Source organism: Ambystoma mexicanum, chromosome 11 (genome assembly GCF_040938575.1).
Source record: "Ambystoma mexicanum isolate Mex_15411 chromosome 11, UKY_AmexF1_1, whole genome shotgun sequence".
NCBI classification, from domain to species: Eukaryota; Metazoa; Chordata; class Amphibia; order Caudata; family Ambystomatidae; genus Ambystoma; species Ambystoma mexicanum.
In genome coordinates, this window is record NC_090934.1 from 1,065,700,494 (window position 1) to 1,065,717,990 (window position 17,497).

At 55.0% G+C, this 17,497-nt stretch overlaps 1 protein-coding gene across 1 annotated transcript in view; it reads right to left on the reverse strand.

Annotated features, from left to right (window-relative positions):
• KIF7 (kinesin family member 7) overlaps positions 1 to 17,497 on the reverse strand; it is a 797,909-nt gene that overhangs the window by 94,194 nt on the left and 686,218 nt on the right. The gene's annotated exons all lie outside the window — the stretch shown is intronic.

Genomic DNA, 17,497 nt, shown 5'->3' on the forward strand with positions numbered 1-17,497 from the left:
CTGCCCCCCCTTTTTCTTCTCCGTCGGAGGTTTCACGGGGGTCCTGTCGATGGGCATGGAAGAGGAATCCCTCCGCGGTGGCAGGGAGATTCTGGGCCCCGAGGTCGGCACCACTGGTGTAGCCTCCACAGGCTGAGCCAGGGCCGCCGCGACTGTCTCGATAGTGGCCTTGGCCGGATGGATCAAGGCTTTCACCACCTTAGGTGCGCTCACCGCCTTCTCCTTGGGGGGAGGGTCACCACCTCGCTCCCCCTCCGATGGGGCCTTCGAGCACAACCGGGGTCTCTCCAGGAGCTTCTCCGGGTGCTCGGCCTTCCTCTTACCCGAGCCAGAGCGTTGGCTCGTGGTTGATGGCGCCGGGGAGGATGCGCCCTGCCTGGCGCCCGTAGAGCCCGACCGTTCGGCGCTCCCGGTGCCAGCGGACTCGCGGTGCTTGGCCTTCTGTTGGACCCCCGTCGCCGGGGCGCCCTCAAAGGTCTTAGAAGACCGCTCGGACGACGACTTCTTCTTCTCGCCTGACGGGCTCTTTCCTTTCAGCCAGTTGGCGAGACGCTGATGACGGTCCTTCATGGTCCGCTCCGACATATTGCCGCAAAACGCACAGTCCTTCTCCACGTGCGTCTTGTCTTCATGCAGGCAGTAAAGGCAAAGGGAGTGTTCGTCCTCCTTAAAGACATTCTGAAGCTGGCATCCAGGGCAGACCCTGAACAGCTTTCCGGGCGTCGAGCTTCCTTTCTCCTGGGCCATGCTCGAGAAGGGCCTGAGAAACTTCTGGAGTCCTCCAAAAGCGTGGCTCGACGAAATCTTCACCCTTGAGGGGCGTAGAAGAATCCGACACGGGTCCCCGTTGATCGGATAAAGAAACGGTGGAGCTTGAGGCTCTTTTGACCGAAAGAGAACATTTTCCTAAGAAAAAGCGCGAAAAAAGCACTAACGCTCGAGAGCAATAGCACGAGGATCCCAACACTTGAACGTGCGGTAAAAATCTGAAGATGGCTGCCAGAGGCGGGGCTTAGGGAGAGGGCAGTCATTGGCTGTGGTCAGTATGACGCAGAGATCAGTGATTGGTTACTACTACGAAAGACAGATCAGAAACTAAAGTGATACTGATTTTTCTTTACCGAGGATTCCCAGCCTGACGATGGGGAATATTCATGAGCATGTGAATCCATGCCAGACCCCATGCTGGAGAAAAAAAAGTATTCACATTTTTTTTTCCGGTCCTTTTGGTTTCCAAAAAAAGGGCATTCAATCTTTTTTTCCAAAACTATGACACTATGGTTCTTAGCCTAACTGGTAGGAGCAGGAAGAGGGCCCAGAGCGGGTGGCCAGAGAGGCAAGGAGGGAGCTGGGGTTCCGATGAGGAGGATCTCCGTCTTACTGGCATGAAGGCAGAGATCAAGGGCAGCGCACCACTCCTGGATTGCGGACAGACAGTCAGGAATGAGAGAAGGATTAGAGGCGTCCGAGGGGAGCCTGAAGGAGAGCTGGGTGTCATCCGTATAACACTGAAAGTTGGGAGCAGCTGTGCGGTGGGCAAGAGGTGCCAGGGATTGGTTGAACAGCCAGGGAGAAAGGTTACACTCCTGGGGAACACCACAGGCAGAGAGAGAGGTTAGACCCCTGGGGAATACCACAGGTAGAGAGAGGTTGGGCCTTTTATGCCTCACAGGTTCGACAAAAGAATTCAGGTGTGAGCCATTAGCTTCAATTGCCTGACTACTACATTTATTTATTGTTTGCTTGTTAGGTGCTTATACAGTAAATTAATTCTGTTTCAAAGCGTCCACAGGGCCAGAGGGACGGAATATGGGAATTAAACACATTAAAAATACACAAAAATATTAGATACAGTGGAGGGAAAAAGGACAAACCTAAAATGACTTGTGAGTATTCAGAACGTGCAAGTGCAGCAAGGAAGAGGGCAGTGAGGGTAGGTGCTGGGGTGTCCATGCTTGAGGGTGAGCCACAGATGAGGTGCAAGGTATGTTAAGTGCTACACGGCCTGGAGCCGTGTTGGGTGGTAAGTGTGATCCTCCAGGGCGTAGGGTGTGCAGAGGCAAGTGATGAAGGTAGACAGGCGATGAGGCGATTGGATGCGGGAGGTCAAGGTCCCTGAGGATGCATAAGGTCCCTGGACACCAATCACAGCAACTGTGAGATGAGCAGAGGAGAGAAGAATGGAAGGACATCCTGCCCTCTGTTTAGCTGAACACTTTACACACTCGGAGTTGGTGCCAGAGGAACGTAGAAGTATAGAGGGAGAGTTTAGTAACAGAGTTGCAGATAGTGTGATCCCCAGCCCCAGACAGCCTTGAGGATGATGCAGAGGGACTTGAATTTAATCCATGCAGCAACCAGTGAAGACTTTTTAGGGCAGGAGAGTTGCAGTCCCTGGGCTTAAAGCCAAGGACAAGTCTTGCTGCCCTATTCTGGATTAGCTGGAGGGGTTGCAGAGTGGATGAAGACGCTGGAGGAGGCTATTGTAATAGTCAAACCTACAGAGAACCAAGGCTCGGGTAACATTGAGCTTCTGGGGGGAAAGTGGGGATGGAACAAGTTACTTACCTGTAACTGTTGTTCTCCAGCATGGGTCTGGCATGGATTCACATGCTCATGAATATTCCCCGTCGTCAGGCTGGGAATCCTCGGTAAAGAAAAAACCAGTATCAGTTTCGTTTCTGATCTGTCTTTCGTAGTAACAACCAATCACTGGTCTCTGCGTCATACTGACCACAGCCAATGACTGCCCTCTACCTAAGCACCGCCTCTGGCAGCCATCTTCAGATTTGGAAGCACGTGAAGTGGCAGTATGACCAAGTGAAGAGCCGCAGAGGGGTAGGCGGGAGGGTTCGCATGTGAATCCATGCCAGACCCATGCTGGAGAACAACAATTACAGGTAAGTAACTTGTTCCTTCTCCAGCATGGGGTCTGGCATGGATTCACATGCTCATGAATAAAGAATACATAGCAGTACACACATGCACAACCACGGGAGGTGGCAAAGGCTCAACATCAAGCATCACATCAACTCAACATTAAGCATCTTACCTCCTCACCAGGCTCACCTCAGGCGAACAGGTTGCGCAGCACTGCTTGGCCGACCCTGGACTCCTCCCTGGAATCCCGGTCGACGCAGTAGAATTTCGTGAAGGTGTGCGTCGACCTCCACGTAGCAGCCCTGCATATGTCCAGCAGGGGCACACCAGATAGGAACGCCGTGGTAGCTGCGATCGCTCTGGTGGAATGGGCTCTCGGACGGCCAGGCAGCGGTCGGTTTGCCAACCGGTGACAGTACATGATACAGCCGGAGAGCCATCTGGAAATGGAAGCCTTCGAGAGAGCCTTCCCCTGATTGACAGGTCCAAAGTTCACAAAGAGTTGTGACGTCTTCCGAAAACCCTTCGTGCGGTCCACGTAGAACTTCAGCGCTCTAGCTACATCCAGCGAGTGCAAAGTCCTCTCAGCCGGCGACGAAGGCGACGGGAAGAACACAGGTAACACCAAGGGTTCGTTGAGATGGAAGTCCGACGGTACCTTGGGCATGAAGGAGGGGTGCGTCCTGAGCACTACCCTCGTGTCGTGGAAAGTCAAGTACGGGGCCTTGCAGGAAAGGGCCTGGATCTCTCCCACTCGTCGTGCGGAGGTGATGGCCACAAGAAAAGCTGTTTTCCACGATAGAAACTTCAACGGGGCCGAGTGCAGAGGCTCGAACGGAGGTCCCATGAGCTTGGTCAGCACCACGTTGAGCTCCCACGCCGGGGCCGGAGCCTTCACCGGCGGGAACGATCTGAACAGTCCCTTCATGAACTCTTTCACCAGACGATGAGACCACAAGGACGTCCGCCCCGTGGTTCTGGTGTATCGGGAGATCGCAGCAAGATGAATCTTGATGGACGCGTGTGCCAGACCAGCTTTGGCCAGCGTCAGCAGGTACGGCAGTACTTGGGGGGCCGTAATCCGTAGAGGGTTAATCTTCTGTGCGTGGCACCAGACAGAGAACCTCTTCCATTTGTGTCCGTAGCATTTAAGAGTCGAGGACGCCCTGGCCTTTGCAAGAACCTCTCTGCAATCGGCCGGTATGTCGTATCCTCCAAACTCTAGCGCTGCAGGAGCCAGGCCTGCAAGTTCAGCGACTTCGGGTCGTGGTGGAGGATGGCGCCTCCTTCCCTGGAGAGTAGATCCGCGTCCGCCGGCAGCTTGATCGGCGGGGACGCTGACAAGTCCAGAAGGTCCGGGAACCATATCTGCCTCGGCCACGCAGGTGCGACGAGGATCATCCTGCACCGTGACCTCTTGAGCTGGTTGACGAGCCGGATTAGCAGAGGCAAGGGAGGGAACGCGTAGAGGAACAGGCCCTCCCAGGGGAACGAGAAAGCATCGCCCATGCTCCTCGTCTGGGGAAACCTGCTGGCGAACCTCCGGCACTTGGTGTTCGTCGCCGTCGCGAACAGGTCGATCTGGGGTGTGCCCCACCGTCGGAAGAGGCGATCCACCAGATCCTGCCGTAGTTCCCACTCGTGGCACGAGCGCAGCTCCCTGCTGAGTGAGTCGGCGATGGTGTTTTTTATCCCTGCCAGATGAAACGGCACCAGAAAAATCCCTTGGGCAACGGCCCAATGCCACAGGTCCTGCGCCTCCTTGGACAGCGCTGGGGACCTGGTTCCGCCCTGTTTCCTGATGTAAAACATGGTGGTGGTGTTGTCGGTGAAGATCCTCACCACCTTGCCCTTGAGGGACGGAAGGAAGGACCTGAGGGCCCAAAACACTGCACGGAGCTCCAGGACGTTGATATGCCGGGACTTCTCCGTCGGGAGCCAGAGTCCCCTTGCGTGCAGATTTTCGGTGTGCGCTCCCCACCCTTCCAGGGAGGCATCCGTGGTCACGGTCTCCTGGTGGGCTGGGGTCTGGAAGTCCATGCCCGCCGTCAAATGCGCGCGGGTGCCCCACCACCGTATCGCTCGTCGGAAACTCTTGTCGAGCTTGATCCTTTCCTCGAAGCTGCCCGTCGTCTGGATCCAGCGCGCATCCAGGAATTCTTGCAACGGGCGCATCCGGAGCCTGCACATGGGAATGAGGTAGATGCAGGAAGACATCATCCCGAGGAGGGACTTGATGGACCTCACTTTGGCCGCGTCGGCCACCAACATCCGTTGCACCTTGCCCAAGATGGTCCTGGTCCTCTCCTCCGACGGGGAGGCCAGAAGGGACACTGTCGAGCCTGGCTCCCAGAAACAGTGCGACTTGCGCGGGCACCAGGTGGGATTTGGCGTAGTTCACGGAGAATCCCAGGTCCGTGAGGAGTTGGACGGTCCTTGCCGTGTGGACCACGGCGAGCTCCCTCGTCTTGGCGCGGATGAGCCAGTCGTCCAGGTAGGGGTAGACGTGAATCCCCTCGCGGCGCAGCTGCGCCGCCACCGGTGCGAGGCACTTGGTGAATACCCTGGGTGCCGACCGTAGTCCGAAGGGAAGGGCTTTGAACTGGTAATGACGCCCTTGGACCACGAATCTGAGGAATTTGCGGTGCCCCTTTAGGATGGGAATGTGGAAGTAGGCATCCTCCAAATCCAACGACGATAGGAAGTCTCCTTCCTCCAGCTGACCCAGGACGTGCTGGAGGGTGACCATCCGGAACTTCTGCGCCTTGATGAACTTGTTCAGACGTCGCAGGTCCAGGATGGGGCGCCATCCTCCCGTCTTCTTCTTCACGAGGAAGTATCTCGAGTAGACTCCGGAGCCCCGAAGCCTCTTTGGGACGAGTTCGATGGCGCCCTTTCTGAGCATCGCCTTTACCTCCAGGAGAAGTTGAGGGACGTGAAGTTCTTTCCTGGCCACGGGGGGGACGCGCGGGCACCTTCTTTGAAACTCGAGCGCGTGGCCCCGGGCCAGGGCGTCCAGCACCCAACGGTCGGTGGAGATGGACTCCCACACGCTGACGAAGCCCGCCAGCCGGCCTCCCACCGGGGTGCTTCGGTGGGGGCCCGACCCCACAGCCGGTTCAATCCTGCTTGGGCGCGGCCTTGCCGCCTTGACCTTCTTTGGCGACGACGGCGGGGTCCGCTAGACTTGCCTCGTCCTCTGTAGGCCTCTTGCGACGACGAGCGGGCCGCTTGACGGTAGGAAGCGAAACCGCCGCCGGAACCTTTGGAGGCGCCCTTGCCTCCGCCGCTCCGAAAGGGCGTCCGTCGTTGCAGGACTCCAAGGGCCCGGGCCGTCTCAGTATCCGCCTTGATGGCCTGAAGGGAATCGTCCACTGTCTTCCCAAACAGGTTGTTCCCGTCGAAGGGCATGTCCAGGACTCTGGTCTGGACGTCCTGCCGGAAATCCGTAGCTTTGAGCCATCCACGACGTCGAAGGCAAATGCCGTTGCCCAGCTGGCGGAACCCGGTGTCGGCGATGTCCGTCGCCACGGTGATGGCGTGGTCCGAGGCCACCTCACCTTCCTGCAGGATCTCAAGGGCCTCCGCCCTCTTGTCGTCCGGCAGAAGATCCAGCAGGGGAGCTATCTTGTACCAGAGCTCCCTGTCATAGCGGGCCACGATAGCCAAGGCGTTGGCCGCTTTAATCGTCGTCGCTGCCGACGAGATGACTCTACGTCCCATAGCATCCAATTTCTTTCCCTCGCCGTCCGGCGGGGAAATCGATGTGGAGGCCGCACCCCCCCCCGCCTTCTTCCTGGCTGCCGCGGAGACGACGGAGTCCGGGGTAGGCTGCGCCCGGAGGCACAGGGGGGCCGTGTCCGGGACCCGGTACTTTTTCTCGTACCGGTCTCTTCTAGCTGGCGTCGTGGAAGGGTTCTTGAGGAGGGAAAGGCCCTCATCCCAAATGTCGTCCAACAGAGGCACTGAGAGGACCGTCTTCCTCTTGGCCTCGCGCCGCTGATAAAGGAAGCCTTCCTTTTTCTTCTCCTCAGGGCAGAGTTGGAAAAGCTCGGAAGCCCTGGAGATCATGGAGTGGAAAGATCCGATCTCGTCGGGCGGAGAAGCCCTGGTGGGAGGCGACGACGGAAAATCCTCGTCGTATGCCTCGTCGTCCGTACCCGTCGCTGCCGTGTCAGTCCCTGTATCATCCCCTCGGGTGGACGGGGAGGAGGGCTGGAAGGGGCGCGACGGTTGAAAAGGAGGTGGTGGATGGATCCTTCTTTTCTTGGTAGGGGGAACACCAGAAGGTCCCGGTTCTGGATCCCCCGACGGGAGAGGTTCCTCCGTCGGTAACGGTAGCCTCGTCCTTATCTCGGAGCATAAGGACTGTATGGCCAACAAAATGGCCGCCGAGTTGTCTTGCGGCGCTGGCAGAGGGGAATCCGACGGGCGAGCAGGGGCCCCGTCGGTATCCTCGACGATGTCGTCGTCGTCACCTGCGTCGGGGTCCATTCCGACGGGCTGGCCTTCTTCCACGCCTAGGCCGTGGCTTAAGACCTCGATCAGCTCCTCTTCTGAGGTTGAGGCCGAATCTCCGACGACGCCCTGCCCCCCCTTCTTCTTCCCCACGGAGGGTTTCACGGGGGTCCTATCGATGGGCACAAAGGAAGACTCCCTCCGAGGAGGCAGGGAGATTCTGGGCCCTGAGGTCGCCACCACTGGTGCAGCCACCACAGGCTGAGCCAGGGCCGCCGCGACCGTTTCGATAGAGGGCTTGGTCGGATGGATCAAGGCCTTCACCACCTTAGGTGCGCTCACCGCCTTATCCTTGAGTGAGGGGGCACTGCCACGCTCCTCCTCTGCCTTAGAGCTCGACCGGGGCCTCTCCAGGAGCTTTGCCGGGTGCTCGGCCTTCCTCTTACCCGACCCAGAGCGTTGGCTCGTGGTTGATGGTGCCGGGGAGGGTGCGCCCTGCCTGGCGCCCGTAGAGCCCGACCGTTCGGCGCTCCCGGTGCCAGCGGACTCGCGGTGCTTGGCCTTATGTTGGGCCCCCGTCGCCGGGGCGCCCTCAAAGGTCTTAGAAGACCGCTCGGATTTCTTCTTCTTCTCGCCAGACGGGCTCTTACCCTCCAGCCAGTTGGCGAGACGTTGATGGCGGTCCTTCATGGTCCGTTCCGACATGTTGCCGCAAAACGCACAGTCCTTCTCCACGTGCGTCTTGTCCTCATGAAGGCAGTAAAGGCAGAAAGAGTGTTCGTCCTCCTTGAAGACGTTCTGCAGCTGGCATCCAGGGCAGACCCTGAACAGCTTTCCGGGCGTCGAGCTTCCCTTCTCCTGGGCCATCTCCGAGACCGGGCCTGAGAAGCTTCTGGATTCCTCCGAAGTGTAGCTCGACGAAATCTTCACCCTTGAGGGGCACAGATGAATCCGACACGGGTCCCCGTTGATCGGATGTAGGATCGGTGGAGCTTGAGGCTCTTTGACCGAAAGAATCGAAGTTTTTTGTGAAAAAAAGCGCGAAAAATAGCACTAACGCTCGAGAGCAATAGCACGAGGATCCCAACACATGAACGTGCGGTAAAAATCTGAAGATGGCTGCCAGAGGCGGTGCTTAGGTAGAGGGCAGTCATTGGCTGTGGTCAGTATGACGCAGAGACCAGTGATTGGTTGTTACTACGAAAGACAGATCAGAAACGAAACTGATACTGGTTTTTTCTTTACCGAGGATTCCCAGCCTGACGACGGGGAATATTCATGAGCATGTGAATCCATGCCAGACCCCATGCTGGAGAAAGTGGCAGTATGACCAAGTGAAGAGCCGCAGAGGGGTAGGAGGGAGGGTTCGCATGTGAATCCATGCCAGACCCATGCTGGAGAACAACAGTTACAGGTAAGTAACTTGTTCCTTCTCCAGCATGGGGTCTGGCATGGATTCACATGCTCATGAATATAAGAATACATAACAGTACACACATGCACAACCACGGGAGGTGGCAATGCTCAACATTAAGCAACTCTGACCCCCTCACCAGGCCCACCTTCAGGCAAACAGGTTGCGCAGCACTGCTTGGCCGACTCTGGACTCCTCCCTGGAATCCCAGTCGACGCAGTAGAATCTTGTGAAGGTGTGCGTCGACCTCCACGTAGCAGCCCTGCAGATATTCAGCAGGGGCACACCAGACAGGAACGCCGTGGTAGCAGCGATCGCTCTGGTAGAATGGGCTCTCAGACGGCCGGGCAACCGTCAGTTTGCCAACCGATGACAGTGCATGATGCAGCCGGAGACCCATGTGGAAATGGAAGCCTTCGAGAGAGCCTTCCCTTGGTTCACAGGTCCAAAGTTCACAAACAGCTGTGATGTCATCCGAAAACTCTTTGTTCGGTCCACGTTGAACTTCAGCGCTCTAGCTACATCCAGCGAGTGCAAAGTCCTCTCGGCCGGCGACAAAGGCGACGGGAAGAAAACTGGTAACACCAAGGGCTTGTTGAGATGGAAGTCCGATGGCACCTTGGGCATGAAGGAGGGGTGCGTCCTCAGCACCACCCTCGTCTCGTGAAAAGTCAAGTATGGAGGCTTGCAGGATAGGGCCTGAATCTCTCCCACACGTCATGTGGAGGTGATGGCCACAAGGAAGGCTGTCTTCCACGACAGGAACTTCAACGGAGCTGAATGCAAAGGCCCGAATGGCGGGCCCATGAGCCTGGTCAGCACCACGTTGAGCTCCCACGCCGGGGCTGGAGCCTTCACCGGCGGGAACGATCGGAACAGTCCTTTCATAAACTCCTTCCTTCACCAGGCGATGAGACCACAGGGATGACCGTCCTGCAGTTCTGGTGTATCGGGAAATCGCTGCCAGATGTATCTTGATGAAGCATGAGCTAGTCCAGCTTTGGCCAGCGACAGTAAGTACGGTAGCACTTGAGGGGCTGTAATCCGTAGAGGGTTAATCTTCTGAGCACGGTACCAGAAAGAGAACCTCTTCCACTTGTGTCCATAGCACTTGAGAGTTGAGGACGCCCTGGCCTTTGCAAGAACCTCTCTGCAGTCCGCCGGGATATCGTACCCTCCAAACTCTAGTTCTGCAGGAGCCAGGCCTGCAAGTTCAGCGACTCTGGGTCGTGATGAAGGATGGTGCCTCCTTCTCTGGAGAGAAGATCTGCGTCCGTCGACAGTTTGACTTGTGGGGACGCTGACAAGTCCAGAAGGTCCGGGAACCAGATCTGCCTCGGCCACGCCAGTACAATGAGCATCATCCTGCACCGGGACCTCTTGAGCTGGTTGACAGGCCATCCCAGGGGAACGAGAAAGCATCGCCCATGCTCTTCGGCTGGGGAAACCTGCTGGCGAACCTCTGGCACTTGGAGTTCGTCGCCGTCGCGAACAGGTCGATCTGGGTTTTGCCCCATCGTTGAAAGAGTTGATCCACTTGATCCTGCCACAGTTCCCACTCGTGGCACGAGCGCAGCTCCCTGCTGAGCGAGTCGGCGATTGTGTGGTTTGTCCATGCCAGATGAAAGGGTACCAGAAACATCCCATGGGCAACGGCCCAGTGCCACAGATCCTGGGCTTCCTTGGACAGGGCTGGGTATCTTGTTCCTCCCTGCTTCCGGATGTAGAACATCGTGGTGGTGTTGTCGGTGAAGATCCTCACCACCTTGCCCTTGAGGGACGGGAGAAACGACCTGAGGGGCCAGAACACCGCTCGGAGCTCCAGTATGTTGATGTGGAGCGTCCTCTCCTCCGGGAGCCAGAGGCCTCTCGCGTGAAGATCTCCGGTGTGCGCTCCCTACCCCTCCATGGAGGCTTCCGTCGTCACCGTCACCTGGTGTGCTGGGGCCTGAAAGTCCCTGCCCCCCGCGAGATGCGCACGGGTGCCCGACCACCGAATCGCTTGGCGGAATACCTCGTTGAGCGAGATCTTGTCCTCGAAGCTGCCCGTGGCTTGCATCCAACGGGCGTTGAGGAACTCCTTCAGAGGGCGCATCCGAAGCCTGCACAGGCGCACCAGGTAGATGCATGAGGACATCATCCCGAGAAGGGACCTGATGGACCTTACCCTGGCCACTTCTGTGGCCAGCAGACGCTGCACCTTGCCCAGGATGGCCTTCGTCCTTTCCTCAGACGGCGAGGCCAATCACGCTACTGTATCGAGCCTGGCTCCCAGAAACAGTGCGACCTGTGACGGAGCCAGGTGGGATTTGGGGAAGTTGATGGAGAATCCCAGGTCCGTGAGCAGCCGGACGGTCTTCGCTGTGTGTTCGACGGCGAGCTCCCTTGTTCTTACTCGGATGAGCCAATCGTCCAGGTAGGGGTAGACGTGGATCCCCTGCAGGTGCAGCCGCGCCACCACTGGCGGTAGGCACTTCGTGAATACCCTGGGCACTGACTTCAATCCGAATGGGAGGGCCTTGAACTGGTAGTGCCGTCCCTGGACCACGAACCTGAGAAACTTTCGGTGTCCTTTTAGTATGGGGATGAGAAAGTACGCATCATCCAAATCCGACGACGATAGGAAGTCGCCTTCCTCCAGCTGGCCCAGCACGCGCTGGAGGGTGACCATCCGAAACTTCTGTGCCTTGATGTATCTGTTTAGTCGACGCAGGTCCAGGATGGGACGCCATCCTCCTGTCTTCTTTCTGACGAGGAAGTATCTTGAGTATACTCCGGAGCCCGGAGCCTCTTTGGGACGAGCTTGATGGCTCCTTTCTTGGGCATCGCCCTTACCTCTAACAGCAGTTGAGGGACCTGGTTTTCCTTCCTGGCCACGGGAAGAATTCAGGGGCACTTCTTTAGAAATTCCAGAGTGTGCACGTGGGCCAGGGCATCCAGCACCCAACAGTCAGTGGAGATGGACTCCAACACGCTGACAAACTTTGTTAGCCGGCCTCCCACGGGGGTGCTTCGGTGGGGGCCCGACACAACGGCCGGCTCAGTCTTGCTTGGAAGCAGCCTTGCTGCCTTGGCCTCCCTGGCGACGACGGCGAGATCCACCTGACTTGCCTCGTCCCCTGTAAGCTTCTTGCGACGAGGAGCGGGCCGCCTGACGGTATGTCGAGGAGCCGCCGCCGAATCGTTTGGAGGCAACTTGCTTGCCTCCGGAGTTCCGAAAGGGCGGTCGCCGTTGCTGCAGAACTGCCAAGTCCCGAGCCGTCTCTGTGTCGGTCTTGATGGCCTGCAGTGACTCATCCACTGTCTTTCCAAACAGATTGTTCCCGTCGAAGGGCATGTCCAAAACCTTGGCTTGCACGTCTTGGCGGAAATCTGTCGCCTTCAGCCACCCCCACCATCTACGCAAACGCTGGTGCCCAACTGGCGGAAACCGGTATCGGCAATGTCCGTGGCTACCGTTATGGCGTGGTCCGACGCCACCTCACCTTCCTGTAGGATCGCCAGGGCCTCTGCCCTCTTGTCGTCCGGTAGGAAGTCCAACAGGGGGGTGATCTTGTACCACAATTCCCTGTCGTAGCGGGCCACAACCGCTAGGGCGTTGGCCGCCTTAATCGTCGTCGCCGCCGTGATGACTCGCCGTCCCATGGCATCCAGTTTCTTTCCCTCGCCGTCCGGTGGGGAAGTTGAAGACGAAGCCGATTCCCTCCCCCCCCGCTTACTTCTTGGCCGCTGCCGAGACGACCGAATCCGGGGTCGGCTGTGCCCTCAGGCACAAGGGGGCGGCATCGGGGACACGGTACTACTTCTCGTACTGGTCCCTCTTGGCAGGCGTCATGCACTGGTTCTTCAGAGCGCCGGTGAGGATGCGCCCTGCCTGACAGTCGAGGAGCCCGACCGTTCGGCGCTCCCGGTACCGCAGACTAGCGGTGCTTTGCCTTCTGTTGGGCCCCCGACGCTGGGACGCCCTCACAGGACTTCGAAGACCGCTTGGACTACTTCTTCTCACCTGACGGGCTCTCGCCTTCCAGCCAGTCGGCGAGACGGGTCCGCCGATCCCTCATAGTCTGGTCCGACATGCTCATGCAAAACGCACAGTCCTTCTCCACGTGCGTTTTGTATTCGTGGAGGCAGTAGAGGCATCTCGAATGCTCGTCCTCCTTGAACACATTCTGAAACTTGCCTCCAGGGCAGTTCCTGAACAGCTTGGATTCAGGTGTCGAGCTTCCCTTTTCCTGGGCCATGTCCACGAGGTAGGCCTCAGAAACTTCTGGAATCCTCCAAGAAGCGTAACTCGACGAAAACTTCACCCTTGAGGGGCGTAGAAAATTCCGAAACGGGTCCCCGTTGATCAGAAGTAGAAACGGTGGAGCTTGAGGCTCGATTGACCGAACAAAGGAGATAAAACTCTGAAAAAACGCAAAACGCAGTAAAAGCTCGAGAGCTATAGCACGAGGACTCCCAACACTTGAACGTGCAGTAAAAATCTGAGGATGGCTGCCAGGGGCGGGGCTTAGGGATAGGGCAGTCATTGGCTGGGTGCAGTATGACCCAGAGACCAGTGATTGGTTACTACTAAGAAAGACAGATCAGAAACAAAACTGATACTGATTTTTTCTTTACCGAGGATTCCCAGCCTGACGACGGGGAATATTCATGAGCATGTGAATCCATGACAGACCCCATGCTGGAGAAAGGGAGAATTCCTTTGAGAATGAAGAGATGAAAGTGGGACTTCTTGGCAATGTCCCGAGTGTGAGGGAGAAAGGAGAGGTAGGAGTCAAAGAGGACTCCAAGGTTTCTGGGTTCAGAGGAAGGAGCAGGGGGAGAGACCATGGAGGGAGGCCAGAGTCAAGGGAAGACAGAGGGAGCAGGGGTCCCAATGGGAAGGATCTCAGTTTTGCTGCCATTGAGACAGAGATGGTTCGAAGTGCACCAGGACTGGATGGCAGACTGGGATGATGGAAGGTGCAAGAGGGTCAGCAGGTGTTAGGGGGAATTCTCTGTTAAGGCTAATTTCCCAAACCTAGCGAGTCCCCCAGCAACTTTGCTGGATTTTTGGGGTTTATTTTCTTCTCCTGCTAAGAGTGAGACTCTTTTTCTCCCACTCTTAGACATGATTTGAGATATCCTTTGACTTTGTAATGTGTTTTATGGGCTATGGGGTCTTTTACTCCATAGGGTTTCATGTATTTTTGGTAAGTGTGTTACACAGCACCCTCATTGCAGTAACACAGGGGTGTCATAGTGACCCCCAAACATAACCTCCATACCCTGGGACTGACTACTGTCTCCCAGGGCATGCAAAGTCACCATTGACTTTACTAGTCTTAAATTATGAAGAGAACCAGTACAAACCATCATATTGTGGAAGTACTGGTAGGGGTAATTAGATTGCCCCTGGGTCTGTTTTTCGAGGGGGCACTGTGCAGTCCCCCCCTCGTCGAGTTTCTGGCTGGTGGCAGTGGTTACCACGCAAAATATTCCACCGGAATATTTCCTATGGTATTTTCCCATTCATTTTAAACGCACCACTTTTTTGGTGCAATGTTCAAGATACCGCCGGGTTATTTATTTAATATTTATTCCCCGGTTGGGTCTTTTTGCCCGGACTCGGTTTTAAAATGGAGTTTGTGTTTGCCTCTGTAACTCCAACCCAAGTCGAGCTCTTTGTTCCACTTTTTGGCGGGCTTCTCCACAGAAGCCTCCAAAAGTGGTGCCACTCTGTCTGGGTCTACAAGATGTGTGGGAGGGGGGGTTTAGGCACCCTGAACTGAGTTGCCTCGGCAACTCAAGTCACACTCTTGTGTGATTGGCCCAGTGGTGAGACACCCGGCTCACCACTTAGCATGTTTGAGTGACAGCTAGGACTGATGAATGGGGATATTCTGCATAAAAGCAGGGCTTTGGGGACTGGAACTTGAGAAGTCGCCACAGGACCAAAGAATCCGAAGAGGGAGAAGCTGAGCCGACATGTAACGACGACACCACCGGTGGAGCCCTGCTGAACCGTCTCACCACTTCCCAACGACAGATAAGATCTTCATCCCGGAGAGTCTTCTTCCTCTGAATTGGTGGGGATAACCAGTTCGCCCTCTTTTCGCCTTCCTGGATCGTCCCGTGGTCGAATCGCCAGTGCCAAGCACCCCGGCGGCCGGATAGCCACGCTTCACCACTACCGCGAATAAAAGGGTAGTACCTTTTAACCGGGAAACTCTGCGGCTTGTTTCTTCCCTGGCAGTGCAACGACCTCCAGCTTTCCTCCACGTCGAGACCTTCTCTTCCCCTGGACGAAGCACCGACATGCACCCGCTGCCAGGAACAACTGCCCCCGCTGGAGCTTTCTCATCATTTCAGGTACTGTGTCCCGCCTGGTCTCCCTTGCAACAGACTGTTCAAGGTGTCCCGTAAATCCTTGACTTTCTATCCTGGGGTGACTTGGGACCTGCTAACTAACTTTTTCTGAACTGATCCAACCCTTTTTGAACTATCTGCAACGACTCTTTAAAGTACTATTCAACTGTGTGATCTTGGACACATTCCGCCTTGCTCTCTCCAAGAGTGGGCCTGGCCTATGACTTTCTTGCTCCTCAGTAGACTCTGCCGTTTCTGACTTGCTCTGGTTCTCTTAAAGTGTTGGTATTGTGTATTTTCCTAATTCTGCCTTTTTCCCTCCCTTTTTAATTAACTTACTGGAGTGCCATCTTAGGTTAAGCGCTCACCTCTGTCTGTAAATAAGTGGTGTTTTAACTAAGACTTGTTCAATAAGTAATCAGGCATGTATATATATTAATAGTGACTGTTTTTGAACTTGCTTGCCATATTAGTGTTAGTGTATTTTACAAAGTGTGTTTTTAAATAAATAATTATATACTTTTATACCCAAGCTCTGGTCAGTGTTTGCTTGTGCTACTGTATTTTAGTACCTATCTTGTATACTCTATATACTGTCTAACTCTTTCTTGAGAGAAGTCTGGCTGCTCGGCCACAGCTACCAGGTAAATCTGGGTGGTACAGACTGCTACCAATTGGGTTTCCTGCCAACACCTGTAGTCTTAAGCCTTTTGCAGTGGTCCCTAAGGGAACTGCACAGGTTTCTGCCTAACAGCAGGAAGTTTGAAAAATTGTCATGTGTTGTCTGCATAACACTAGAAGTTGGGGGAGAAGGAGGAGATGAGCAGTGCAGCTGAGCAAGGTAGATGTTAAAGAAGGGGAGAGGATAGAACCCTGGGGGACACTACAGGTGGAAAAGGATGTAGGAGAGGAGAAGGTGCCCAGGATGACTTGGGAAGAGCGTTCAGTTAGAAAGGTCAGCCAGTCCAGTGCCCGTTCCGAGATACCAAGGGTATCGTGCAGTCTTTGTATGAGGATGGAATGGTTGTCCGTATCAAAGGCAGAGGAGAGATCCAGTAGAATGAGGACAGCTGCGGATTTGGAGTCCAGAGATACAAGCAGTTCTTCACAGGTATTCAGAAGAGCAGTTTCTGTGCCTCTGGATGCTCGAAATCCAGATTGATGGTCGTGGAGACCACCAACAAGTTCAGTGTGCAAGTTGAGCGGGGGCAAGGCCAGCTTCTCCAGCAGTTTCCCCAGGAAGGGGGTGATGGCAATAGGGCGGTAGTTGGCTGGACAGGAAGGGTCTGCTGAAGGTTTTTTCAGGAGGGGGTGCAACAAGGGAATGCTTGAAGGAGGAGGGGGAAAGATCAAGCAGCAAAAGAGTGGTTGCAAAAATCAGCAAGGGCGGGGGGCAAGAGCCAATTTTGTCCTTGATGGTTCTGGATGAGCAAGGGGAAACCTGTTTGGAAGAGACCTTCATGGAGCAGACAACTCTGGTAACTTCTTCAGGTGTGACAGGGGCAAAGGAGGAGATCCCAAATATTGTATACTTTCGAGGAGGGGTCAGGGCAACACTCTGGTTCCCAGCACATTCAGCCTCTTACAGCCCAAGTGGTGTTCTCTTCAGAGAGCTTTCGTGCCTCTTGACTCATCAGGGAGGCTGTGAAAAAAGGGTGCTGACTGCCTTTATGCACTACAGCTACCAGAATGCCTTGATTTTTCCAGCAACACCTGATTTGACTGCCTCCCTAACGAGAGGCACAAAAGCGCTTGGAGGAGAACACCACGCACCTGGACTGTGTGCAAATATATATATATGCATATGTATGCGATTACAGCCTGGTTGCGGTGAAATATCGGGTGGTTACATGATTATATCAGGTTTTTAATCTGTTGTGAGTAAATTCAGCCTTTTTAAAGCCCAAGGGCCGTTTGCCTGCCATACGAGAATTATAGGCAAAAAATTGTTGAGGTTAAATGTATATTTATTTATAATGACTACTGTGAGCTATCGAGTATACTTTTAGCAGTGCTAGAGATTAAAGTTTACTCCCTATTTTTTAAACTGAGAGCCAAATGATTTCAAGGAAGTAAAAACATTCTCAATGGGGTTCTTTTTTTGTAAGCAAATATATATTTTAACTCAAACAGATAGCAATTTGAAATCCATGTTTCTATGCACAAAGTTATTCATGCAAATTAAATTATATATTTTTCCTTTCAATTTGCTCTCTAGAGCAGGCAGGATCATCAGAGCACCTTCCTCTGACACTGTTCTGTTTCTACCACTGATTCCTTGTGTGGGTGGAAGCAGGGGCCTGAGAGGATGCGTCTATTGTTTTCTATTTTTGAAAGAGTCATTTTACTCATTTTCTTTGTTGGAAGCATTTTGCTATTTTAGGGTAGTACAAG